We start from the raw sequence: 13,658 nt of genomic DNA on the forward strand, positions 1-13,658 counted from the left end.
CACGTTCCAAGGCATCGGGTGTCTAAAAGGCAAAGAGGTGGCCCTCCACATTGATCCATCCATCCAACCGGTAGCCCTCCGGCACCGAAGAATAGCGTTCCACCTGAGAAAGAAAGTGGAACAGGAACTCGAAGCTCTTGAGCGACAGGGCGTCATTGAGAAAGTCAGCGGGCCCACCCCGTGGGTATCGCCAATAGTGGTGGCGCGAAAACCCAAACAGCTGGGACAAGTACACATCTGCGTCGACATGCGCCTGCCCAACGCAGCAGTAAAAAGGGAACGACATTTGACGCCCACCATCGACGACATCCTAGGAGAACTGAATGGAGCGAAGTGGTTCTCCAAAATGAATCTCCGGTCTGGTTACCATCAGCTGCCCCTGCACCCGGACTCCCGGTACATTACCACTTTCTCCACCCATGTGGGTCTCCGACGGTACCGACGACTTAATTTTGGGATCTTGAGCGCCGCTGAAGTCTTCCAAAGCACCATCAGAGAAGTGCTGAGCGGGCTCCCAGGAGTCCTAAACGTCAGCGATGACCTGCTGATCTATGTGAACACCGTCGTAGAACATCACCAAAGACTGAGAGGCGTGCTACAGAGAATCAAAGAATCGGGCCTCACGCTACACCGCGAGAAGTGTCAATTCCTCCAAAACAAGATCAGTTTCTTTGGATACACATTCTCCGACCAAGGAATCTCCCCAGACCCGGACAAAGTGAAAGACGTGCAAGCAACCCCAGCGCCGACGAACATATCAGAAGTACGGAGCTTCCTTGGTATGGTCAATTTCTGCGGGAGGTTCATCCCAGACCTGTCTAACCTCACCAGACCCCTACGGGAACTCACCAAGTCCACCACCACCTGGCAGTGGGGAGAGGAGAAAAATGCTGCATTCCAAAACACTAAGGCAGCACTGTCGGCGGATATGACCCTGTCGTACTTCGACCCGGCGAAACCGACCAACATAGCCGTGGATGCAAGCCCGTACGGCCTGGGAGCAGTGTTGACACAGCGCCAAGGAGAGGAAGACTGGGCACCCATTGCCTACGCCAGCCGATCACTGACAGAGACTGAACAGCGGTACTCCCAGATCGAGAGAGAGGCGATTGCTATATATTGGGCCTGTCGGCATTTTCATGTATACGTATATGGACACCCATTCACCGTCTCCACAGATCACAAACCGCTAATTCCTCTATTCCGGGGTTCTGTCTCCAAACCTCCGCCCAGGATAGAGAAATGGATCCTGCAACTCCAGGAGTACGACTACCAGCTGGAATTCAAGCCGGGAGCCACGAACCCAGCAGACTACCTCTCGAGGCATCCCCGGGCAGCTACAAACAAAGAGAAGGAAGATGCTGAAGAGACGGAGGAATACGTACAGGTAGTACTGGAGAGGTCAAGACCCCTACCCATGAGCATGGACATGATCATCGAGGCAACTCGAAATGATGAAGTCCTCCAACTAGTAATACACGCAGTACAGGACAACGAGTGGAAAGCCCTCCTAGCATCACTAGGCAAGAGAACACCCCAGGCAAAGAGTGCCCTGGAAACCCTCACAAGAGTCCGCGAGGAACTGTCTGCGGATAGCCACGGGTGCCTCCTGAGGGGACCACAGATCGTGATGCCCACGAGCCTAACCCAACAAGCAATTGAGCTGGCACACCGCGGACACCAAGGGGTGGTGAAGACCTAGAGCAGACTCCGTGCGAAAGTATGGTTTCCGGACATGGACACCCGAGTAGAACAAACTGTTAAGGAATGCCAATGGTGCCAAGCGGCGGGGCAACCTGAATGCCCGCCCCCAGTGATCACCGAGGACAACCCACAGAGGCCTTGGGAACAAGTCAGTGCGGACTTTGGGCACCTTCCAGACGGAAGATATATGCTCGTCATAATCGATGATTTCACCAAATATCCGGAGGTAGAAATAGTAACGACACTCACCGCAAAAGAAGTCATAGCAAAGTTTGAGAAGATTATCGCCACCCACGGCATCTTTGAGCGAGTCAAGACCGACAATGGACCACCATTCCAGGGACAAGAGTTCGCAGAGTACCTCAAGGAGTGGGGAATTCAACACCGAAAGGTGATCCCCCGGTGGCCTCAAGCCAATGGGGAGGTTGACAGGTTTATGCGCACCCTCAATAAAGTCATCCGGATCGCCCACGCGGAAGAAGCCTCGTTGGAAAGGGCTCTCTACACATTCCTGAGAGAGTACCGGCTCACGCCCCATCGTACCACTGAAGCTGCACCCGGTCCGTCAGCAATGGGAAGGATAGTCCGAGACACGCTCCCCAACCATCACACATGGACTCCTAACCAGATAAACCCCCGACGGACTCTGGACAACAGAAGGCGATCAAATGACTATGCTAGCTTCCGACGCAAGGCCAAAGAACCGTCCATTCAGGAAAGAGATCAAGTCTACGTGAAAGACAGATACCCCGGGAGCAAGTTCAGGCTCCCATTCGAACCGAGGCCGTGGACAGTCACGCGCCGGACCGTGGTCACAGCTCAAAGGTGTGGAGAAACTGTCACGCGGAACATATCTTTCTTCAAGAAAGCCGCCCTTCAACCAGAGAATCACCCCTGCCAAGAGCAAGACCAAGAAGTACCCTGTTCACCGGAAGGACATAACAGTCCGTCAGAGAGCGAACATGGAACCCCAGTGAACAGTCCATCATCAGGTCCCCTGGCCACGGGGACACCAACAACCAGCAGCCCCCACCTTCCTACAACGCCCAGACTTGCTGGCACGCCCCAACAAGAGGCCCCGCGGAGAACCTTGTTCCGCGGAGAAGCAGCAGGCTATGGATTGAGAAGGAATCCAGCCCCATCTTCACGACTGGCGGACTTTGCTGTGGACTGAGGTCAGGGTGATCAGCCACCGGACTGGTAACAGGCCGCCCGGCCTTCTACTTACTTTATCAGTAGAACTCTGCCTAATGACCCTAATGTGATAGTTATTGTTTGTTTTCAAATAAAGGTTAAAAGGAATGTAATGTCCGTAGACTGCGGGTTAGCAGTCTAGCGGAGGCAGCACGCAGACGTGCGCATACGCGGGCGTGCAGCGTCGCACCGCGCATCCTATAAAAATAAAGGAGGCGTGACCCGGAGTTAGTTCGGACCACGCGGACCGGCAAAGTGTGTCCCGGGTCCGTATGTTATGCGCAGCACCCGCGGCCCTGCGCACGTGCATCATACAGCACGACAGTTCCCGTGGCTTATTCCCCGCTTCGGCGACTTCCACTTGCAATGCCCCAAGTTTGGGAGAAGTAGGCACCTGCTTTGATCGATAATTCAGGCCTCATTATATGCCCTTCAAACTCGTATTAAGACCCTGAGTGAACTGGTCTAGGATTATCCTTGAAGAACAACATATGTATCTTGTGAGCAAAAAAATCTACTTAATCCTAAATGTAATGGGATATTCTTTTAACAGAAAGAAACTGGTTAGCAAGAAAAGGCTTGTACGGTATTTTATGTACTGATCCTGTGCACCATGGGTGTAGTGCGTTGCTACTTTAGAGCAAGAGCACATCCAAAGTGGCAGGATTGCCACTGTTCTATATAAATGATTCTTATTTAGGTTAATTTTACTTAAATTTACCTTGCGCAGTCAGTGTCTGCATATTAGTGTTACTAGAGCTGGTATATATTATTTCCCCTAGAAAGGAATGAGTGGCATTCATTGCAGTGTTTTTTCTTTTAACACCATGCACAGACACTTGGTATTTGTGTATAATAGACTTTTGACTTCTTTTAAAATATGTTACATGTGAAGAACATGTATGTGCAATCTGAAAAGCTAATTAAATTACTTTTTTTCAACAAAAGAATAACTACCTCCTTCACAAGATAATAGACAAGACATGATTAGACAACAGAGGAATCCGATCTCAAGTTTTATTGGCAAACGAAGAATATCCAGTGTAAGCAGGAGGGAAAAACACCTACAGTGAGAATAAAAAGATTGAGATGGACAAGGTCGATGACATTTACAGGCTAACTCCGGGCGTAGTGTGCGTGGCGGGGCTACGTTTAGGTTCACGGAGTTGCACATAATTTCTGCTATTCTGCGCCACCCGCCTCCACCCCCCTATTATAACAAGCAATTAAACATTAATAGTAAAAATTAATTTATAACCACTTACCTGTACTGCGGCGTCGCCGGGCTGCCCTCCTGCTCTTCCTCGCCGTCTCGCTAATCCTTGTGAAAACTGAGCATGCGTGCGCGCCCACGCATGCGCATTTCTTGCGAGAAGATTGTGGAAACTGAAAACAATTGCAAGGAAGAATGGATTTTTTAATGTGTTTAAATTTAAAATTTAGAAATTTGTTTTAATCCAGACTCTACTACTGGGCACATTTTGTGTAATTACGGGCCAATAAATGAATGTGGCTATGCTTTCAGCTATAGGTATATGTGAAGTATAGAGCAACTGTAGAGATCCAACACTCTCACAACTGCATGGTCCCAATCTTCCCCCCAATATTTCCTGGTTTCAGTACTGCAGTTTCATCTGTATCTCACATAGGACTGTGTGTGCAGCACCTCATTTTTGAATACGCCTACTTTAATAGAAGTCAGGTGTTTCTCTTATCCTTGACGCAAGGCGTATCTGTTGTCCGTACAATAAAGTATGGACATCCAAGTGCTCTTTTCAGAGATCTATTAACTTCTTTTGAGTGTCAGCAGGATTAGTGAATAGCTGAAAGAAATTGCAGCATGTTGATGCTGGCTTGTCAGTGGGATACCTCTGGTAGTCTGATCTGACCTTAGTGCATACCTAAGTTTGGTTTAAAAAGGCACATACATGCAAAACATGATGTGGCAGAAGTTGTTAAGACATTTGTACGAAAATGAATGAAAAACAAAACTCAACTGTGTTTAAAAGTTAGTCCTCACAAGTGCAATTGTGCATGCAGATACCTTTTTATCATGTTCTTCAAGTAAACCTTTCTTTATCATATCGAGGCTTATGCCTTCTTTCCAAGATGATGTCCCTGGTAACTCCTGAAAACAAAGCACTCCTTTGGCGATAGAAGTATACACCTTATAACCAATAGCATGAGATACAAGGAAAATAGTTCTCTGGGTGGGGCTGTAGCCACCTAGATTCATGTTTTAAAGACTTGATGACAATAAATTCTGCTGGCAGCCGTGCTGTGAAGCCAGACTCACAAATAGTCTATATTCATGTGGAGCGCTGTGTTCAATATGTCCAGATTGTCTCATCAAATTCTCTTCACTACCCCTCCATCTTCGCCCCAATTACTCTCATCTCTTCATGCATGTTATGAATATCCCTCTGATTGACAAGACATAGTTCTACATTTGTATGCTGACAGCAAACATGTATCTAAATACATTGTCGGCTGCTGGCATGTACCCTATAACACACTGCCTGCATGTCTACCAAACTTGAAGTCCTGCAGTTTATTCCTGTCAGTTTATGCTGTCTTTACATGATGTCATAATACTTTACATAGTAAGATTTTTTACATTTGTTTGATTTGTGGTATTTTTTCCTTCACGATATAATGCTTCATTACCGGCACAGGCTATGATCTGAAACAGATATCTTTGTGAAACACTGCCATCTCAAATTGTGTATTGTTTTTGCAGATACAATCCGTAACAGAAATATAGAACAGGGTGATTGGATGAATGGGACTAGGTAGGTAGGATCATGGGCCTGTGTGGGTAGGTGGGACTGATGGATGGGTGGATTCCTGCACATGTGGCCTTGTACATTGATGGGACTACTCTCTGCATGAAAGGAGCCAAGAAACGACAAGCTAATGTGGATTGTAAACCAGTGGCCAATGAACGTCTTCATGTTGTCCCATCAATGGGTTGAGATACTGGGATAAGGTGTATACCCTGTGCCCCCTTGCTATATATATACATGTGGTATTATATAACTCATAAAGAGACCTGACTAATAGCAAATGCATGTTTGATTTTATTTTTCTGTGCACAAATAAACCCTCAATACACAGTGTTGAGAAACTTAAAAAAAAAACATAACAACAACAAATGCCGACATTGTCACAAACCAAAACTGAAAAGCTACCAGCCCCGCCACCATGATTACCTGTGTATCCATTCCAGCTGTGACCAAATCAGGCAAAATGCTAGGAGAATACTGGTGGTAGAGGAGGAATGGAGAAGCCACATGAGAAAGCTGTGATTTTAATGAAACTTGTGAGTTTATTCTTCATCACAAAGGTTTTCCAGCGTAGTTTACATCTTAGCTTACATGGTGCTGTGGAATGCTCTCTGGGCTCATTTTTGAGTTGTCCTACACTGGAAAATCCTGAGCTTCACTTTCTTGAATTTAGGACAAATAACAGAGAGAAATCCCAGCTTGCATTTGATCACTGTGAATTCTGCAGCCTAAATGGGTGACTTTTCCACTCTGAGGCTTTCTATGCTTTTTAATCTGCCTCACGGAGGTCTACCTTGTCAACCCTTTCAGCTCTTTGAGCTGCTGCATACATGATTTCCGTGCGAAGTAAATGTTTCAGAATCGCAATAAGCTTCTTAAGATATGAGACCAACTAAAGCCAAGTCACCTGGTTCATTCGGTTATGGCCGACTCATTATGCACTGGATCTTAGACTGTTTTCTGACATTTTGCTTTCCTCATGTATTTAAATGAAGCCCTACTGACTTTTCATTAAGTCAGTTGTGGGCATTGAATGTAATGATGACCAGTCAAGTCTAATTTTGTTATTTTCCTATTATCAATTAGTGAAGGCATGTTTAACATTTTTACAAACTTATTTGCACCCGATTTTCCTTATTTTTTGCATTGTACTCAATTTGTTTCTTTGATGCATTCATCCTCCTTAGAATACCTTATGAGCTCATGCTGCTACAAGTTGGGAAAATTATACTTAAAGTAAGTCTTTGCCTTGCCTCTGTCAGGATCTTTTAGAACAAATGTTGTAGAAGTCCAGGTAAAGTTTAGGCAGATTTCTTACACTTACTTACTGGAATCAAAGCCCACAATCAGAAGCCAACTTAATGTTCCTAAATCGAAATTCCATCAAATTAATTAATCTAAAATTCATACTAATTAATCCAAAGAACACCAAGGAATCCCCAAAAATGTTTTCCAAAGAAAAAGTCCCATATAGCCTGGTCATATGTATTCAAGCTAATAAAACCAAATGGACAAAGTTAAACCACATTTAAGACACCTTTATCTTTGTGGAGGTTAATTTAAGGGGGTAGGTTAGGGTTCATTTGGCTTTTGGTTTTACATACACAGGTCTGTGTGCAGTGTTCTTGACAGGATTACACATTTTACCTAAAGCCCTCAGTAGTTATGGTGTTTGTAAGAAGTACGTTTAGGGCTTTCTTGGTGCAAAACATTTGATATGTGAGGTCTTGCTATGGCAGAACGTTGGCCCATCTCCCAAAAATTGAGGGGCAGTACCCTGGCTCATTTAATTATTCAATATCTGGTGTAATGTTATAAACATTTCCATTTTCGTTGATACCAATGCCATGCACGGTACCTATGTGCTTTAAATTCCATATTCAACAAGCAAACCTAATCCAGTAAAGACAGACAGAGAGCATTCTTATGGATTTGTAGATTTGTTGAACCATTTTCCAAAGGCTGCCTTTGATCAAGGTGAGCACTGAAAAAACTGATTTAGTGCATTATTCCATTCTGCACAAACTGACAGGAACATTTTCCACTTCATTGACTTTTATGTAAAACTAATCACTTGAGCAACTTGACTGATTAAACTGTAAAAACCTAAACATGCAGTAAATGATTCTTCTATCAGGCCCGGTATTTCTGTTTCATAATGTAACAGACACAGGGATAATGGCTGACCGATTGATGCTTTTTACTACTTATTTTTCAGAAGCATCATTTTTTAAATGTTTTCATTGTTTTAACAGGATTCCTATTTTTCTTCCTTACCTTTAAATAGTTGTTTGTACAATATTTCGCCAGTGTACTTAATGAGCAATGCAATATCTTTATGATCGCATGAGAAGGTTCACAATTAGTATCGATGTGCCATGATGTTGTAGATTTTTTTTGCCAGAAAGCCCTTTTTCAAAATTTATGCATGCACCAAATTATTTGTGTGGATATCTGCTATTATCTCGTACAATGTCTCACTACATTGTGAACCTTTGAATGCCATCTGGACCTGAAGTCATTTTGGGCCAGATGTAGGTCGCCCAATACCGGTCGGTAACGGCCGATTTCGGCCGTTACCGACCGGTATTTGGCTTTTGACATGTAGGTGGCTCGGAATTTACAGAATTGGTATATTTACCGAATCGGTAAATTTACCGCTTCGGTATTTTTCCGAATCGGTAAATATACCGATTCTGTAAATCCATATGTAGGTGGCACAGTTTGCAGTGCCACAGGCCCTTAGGAATTCTTAATTTACCACCCAATCCTATTGGGTGGTAAAATACCGAATTCCAGTGTACATGCACATCTGTGCATGTACACCTATGCCATGTGACACACAGACATGCCCTTAGGGCATGTCTGTGTGCCACATGGCACACAAGCCTGTAATTGGGGTGCTACAGGGTGTCAAAGTGACACCCCGTTCCCCCTGCCAGGATTCGGTATTTACCGATTCGGTAAATACCGATTCGGTATTTCCCATTGATTCCTATGGGCTTCAAGGCCCATAGGAATCAATGGGAAATACCAATTCGGTATTTACCGAATCGGTAAATACCGAATCTTACAGAATCGGTAATTGTAAAATAAAAATTACCTACATCTGCCTACTTCCAATTTACCTACTCTTAAATACTGAATCGGTATGATTCGGTATTTAAGAGTAGGTAAATCGGAATTACCTACATCTGGCCCTTGGTGTTCTACATTATGGTTACTTATTTTTTGGCGGTACTTCTCAACGATTCTCTATAGAGGTAAATCAGTGTCAGCAGTAGAGTTGGATCTGATCTACTTACCAAAGAGTATCCCTTTTGGAGACAAGAACCTCTACAACTTAGAAGAAGGGGCGAAACTCTGTTATGTGCCACCCCTATGCACCACCCCTACAGGAGTGGAGAAGGGAAAACACCTTTTTTTATATACAACCCTCACCCACTCTAATAGAGGCCTTCTTCATCAGTCGGGTTCACCTGACTTCTAAAGGTCAGGGTGGGCTCGACCATATTTCAGGGAGCACTTATGAATATAGTTGGAGAGGGGGTATAACTTTGAAGATAATATTCCTCACCCACTCCTAATGTTTCCCTTTATTAGCGCGTTGGGTGGGAAAGTTAAAAAATAAACACTGGGCAGTGGTATTAGGATGCAATGGTCTTAAGCCTGGTTTTGCTCCACAGGAATCTGATGTTGGATTTTAGTTCAATCTTGTAGTTGAGCGTGTTTTGCAAAGAGTTTCCTTGATTGATGACAAGGTAACAAGTTGTGTTCTTCACCTGGCCCTTTTTAAAGATACATATAATATTTGCTTTCCTTTAAGATTATATGTTCTGCAAACCAGGAGGCACTGAAAAAACAGATCAGTAGTGACTTGGCCAGGTAGTCAACATTGTTTTTGTCATATACGCTTTAAAATACCACCAGGATGATGTACTCTCAAAGGCTTTACTTTTCTCTTAAGTTTGCTTATTTCGTCAAATGGTGGCTGAAGAGCAAAGATTTACTAAATTTAGCTTATGTCTAATTTACTGCATAGTTGGTAAAAGGTGTGTCCACAATAATATTCACAGTTTTGCATGTCCATTGTAATGTTTTGAGGTGTAGTTACTGTTTGAATTCAGTGTTCATGTTTCCTTAATCTAGTTCCAGTGTGGATGGCAACTTAGTTCCAGAATTCAGTGCATTCATGCTTTTCAGCACTATAGATAACACAGTGTGGCCAATATTTAATAACTTTTCACACAATACAGGGCATCCACAACATTTACTCTGCTCTGCAAGGAGGCAGACATTGTTTAGAGCCATATCTACCATGAGTGAACAATTGCTAGTGCCATCCCCTCTGCTAGCACTCCAACAAGACTGGCTTGCACAACCAACAGCCTTGAACCATAAGACAGAGTTGAGCGTGTGCTCTCTAGCTTAGGTTTCGTGCTGGAAGAATACCCTTCAGTACAAGGTACTATGCCTAGACAAACTCAGAAAGAAATTAGCACATTGACTATGTAATGATCTGTTATCCAGACATAATATAGAACAACGAATCACCCCTGCAGGGGTATCTTGGCGCTGAAGCGCAGTCCGGAGCTGAGAAAGGGAAGAGGAAATAAGGTCAAAGGGCTAATCTTTAGTAGCTTCTTGTTAAAAAATGCAAGGTTTTAAGTAGCTCTTGAAGGATGCAAAATCAGAGCAGAGGTGAATGTGAAGTGGAAACCTCTTCCATTGAAGAGGGCCCAGGAAATAAAAGGATCTACTGCCCTGTATAACTTTGTGAATACGAGTTGATCCTTAGATCTCAGATTGCTGGTGGAGTGATAGATTGACAGTTTATTTTGAGGATGCATTGGTCCTTTACCTGACAGAGCTCTGTGTACTAGGCATAGAACTTTGAAAATCACTCGCTTTCTAATGGTGTGCGGGGTAGGAGTTTAACGACAAGCCTGGCCGCTGTGTTCTGGATTACCTGTATTCTGGACAGGAGAGAGTCATTGTCCGCTGCCATGAGTGCATTGCCATTATCTAAGCGGCTGACCACTAGCGCCTGCGTGAGAGTCTTTCTTGTATGGAGAGGCAGGCATTGAAATACTCTTCCTAACATATGCATTATCCCAAAGCAGGTGCTACTTGTAGATCTAACTTGCTCTCTCATTGAGAGGCCATCTTCGATTAGAATGCCCAGGTTTTTTTACCACCTTTTTTGGATGAGGGGGATGCCTTATTCAGGTTCCCACCAACCGCACGTCCAGTGGTCTTGTGCCTTTCTGAACAGCACTATTTCTGATTTGTCGCCATCGAGCTGAAGGCAATTATGGGACATCTATTTTCCTCATGCACACTCTGAACTTCAGTTTAGTGAAGTCAAGGTTCGGCCCATGGATATGATCAGCTGAGTGTCATCAGCATATGAGATGACATCAAATCATGTCATGGGGAGAGTTTTTAGCCTTACGGCTAAGAGCGGTCGACCTCGAAATTGGGGGACCGGGTTCGAGTCTCGGCAATGACACTCAACATCCTGTGATTCTGGGCAAATCACTTGATCTCTCCCTGCCTAAAAAAATGAATGTGTTTTTCTGTAACAAAACTGGTGCTATGTAAAGCACTTTGATACCCGATGTCTCGGTTCTAGTTTGCACTATATAAAAGAAAAAAATATATATATATATTGCTGCTGTTGCCTACCTGCGCCATTAAATACATCTAAGGCCAGATCCTGTGGTCCGTCTCCTTTGTTTGCTTCGCCGATCGATTGGATTGGAGGTGGCTTGGGGAGTTCTTTTGTGCATATATATATATATATATATATATATATATATATATATATATATATATATATATATATATATATATATATATATATATATATATATATATATATATATGTATAAATGTATTTTTCTTTTACATAGTGCGAACTAGAACCAAGACATTATATGTGCTGTAATGCCAGCACACATGCAATTCATTGTTTTTTATTTTTTTATTTTTTTAGAAATAAACACAGTTTGCCTTAGTAACGCCTGATGCAAATAGGCTTAGTTTTAGACACAAAAAAATAGTCTATCCATCTTGGTAGATCAGGTTTTGTGTTAATTCACCCAGTAATACCCCAATGATGCTAAGAAGTGGATAGCAATTTCTGTTCTGAGAAAACAGCACCTTTCATTGTGTATACCGTATCCTGCTTTGGAATGGCACCAATCTTCATAAATCTGGGCCATCAACTGTTCTCTTTTGCATTTGCTTTAATTAGACTTCTGATTTTATTACTTGCTTTTGTTGGTACGCTATTCATGGTATCCAAACATTCTTTATGTTTCTTATAGTAGATCATTTAATTTCCCCCAACTTCTATCGCACTCTTTGTTATACCAGAGGTTTGTAGTTTCAACCTTGATTTACTAAAGAACACCCCTGTAACAATATCTACTTGTTATATACAAATTACATTTGCCCATTTCAGAAATACGTCTTTAACAGCTACCGACTGTTGAGACATTGGTGCAGAACTCACCTTAAGTGATCGGTGGTGTTTTGGTGGTGTGTTGATTGATGCTGTGAGGGTCTGTGTTGTGTTTTTCTTTTAAAGGTTTGTTATGAGCCAAAATTGTACTGAAATTGACATGCGTCCTGCTTTAATTCCCGATTTCCAGCTCCTTCTTTTCCCTTGTGTTATTTTCTTGCATAGCACACAACTGTATACTGAATTACCTCCATGCATTGGCAGTTTTTTGGCAGAGCAAGTATTAGAAGTGCAGCAATTTAACGTTTTTTGTTTACTGTCACACTATCCCTTAGAGTGGGGAATCCAGGAATTGACTCCGACACGGTATTGATAGTGGTGAGACCTTTGCGCTTATCCTATTGGATTTAAGCGCAGCTTTTGATACCGTGTCGCATTCCATTCTCCTGGAGTCCCTTCACTCCCTTGGCGTTGCAGGATCTGCGCTTGCCTGGGTGGCTTCATTTCTTAATGAGCGCACCTTTCAGGTATTTTCAACCAAAGCTGAGTCGGCGATTTGCTCATCTGCTTACGGCGTTCCTCAGGGGTCTATATTGAGCCCTTTGTTGTTCAATATCTACATCAGACCCCTTGCTACGATTGTAGAGGACGCCGGTCTGTCCATTTACTCCTACGCAGACGATACGCAGATTGTGTTCTCCCTGTCTGGCAGTAGGTCTCAGGACACCTCTGCCCTTAAAATCGGCCTTTCTCGGGTTGCGGCCTGGATGCAGGTTAACCTGCTAAAACTCAATGGTGATAAGACCGAGGTTATCGTACTTGGCAAACATAAAGATCTGTGGGGTCCTAGACACTGGCCCAGTGACATGGGTCCACTGCCTACCCCCGTGCCAGTTGTTCGTAACCTCGGCTTTCTAATCGACGAGAAACTCTCGATGCGTCAACAGGCAACTAAGGTCGCTGCAATCTGCTTTAATACCCTACGCTGGTTGCAGAAGATCCTATCGATGCTGCCTGAGTCCACTCGTCGAACTGTTGTCCAGGCTCTTGTAATGTCCCGTATCGACTACGGCAATGTGCTCTATCTGGGAGCCGATAGAGCTACAATGAATATACTCCAGGTTGTGCAGAACTCAGCTGCCCGCCTTTTGTGCAATGTTCCACGCAGAATGTCTGCAACACAAGCCCTGTGTGACCTTCATTGGTTAAAAATTTCTGACCGTGTGGCTTTTAAAACTTTGTGCCTTATGTTCAAAATCCGTCAGGGTTCCGCCCCCACATACTTGCACAATCTTGTTCGGCCATACCAGCCTAATCGTCCCCTCAGGTCATCAAATCAAGCCAATTTTGTAATTCCTAGAATTCGCTTGACAAAAATGGGAGGCCGCTCTTTCGCCCACTTGGGGCCGAAGATGTGGAATGCTCTTCCGTTGACGCTCAAAACGGAGACCAATCTTCTTGCTTTTCGCAAAAAACTAAAAACTTTTCTGTTTTAGTTGGTCAAT

At 43.7% G+C, this 13,658-nt stretch overlaps 1 long non-coding RNA gene across 1 annotated transcript in view; it reads right to left on the reverse strand.

Moving 5' to 3' along the window:
- Positions 1-4,212, reverse strand: part of LOC144826287 (uncharacterized) — a 195,781-nt gene extending 191,569 nt beyond the window's left edge. Inside the window, exon 1 of the long non-coding RNA XR_013609761.1 lies at positions 4,164-4,212. This is a non-coding gene — a long non-coding RNA (uncharacterized LOC144826287). The remainder of the gene's footprint in view (positions 1-4,163) is intronic.
- Between the last annotated feature and the right edge of the window lie 9,446 nt (positions 4,213-13,658).

This window comes from Lissotriton helveticus, chromosome 3_2 (assembly GCF_964261635.1).
Source record: "Lissotriton helveticus chromosome 3_2, aLisHel1.1, whole genome shotgun sequence".
In the NCBI taxonomy this organism is placed as follows: domain Eukaryota; kingdom Metazoa; phylum Chordata; class Amphibia; order Caudata; family Salamandridae; genus Lissotriton; species Lissotriton helveticus.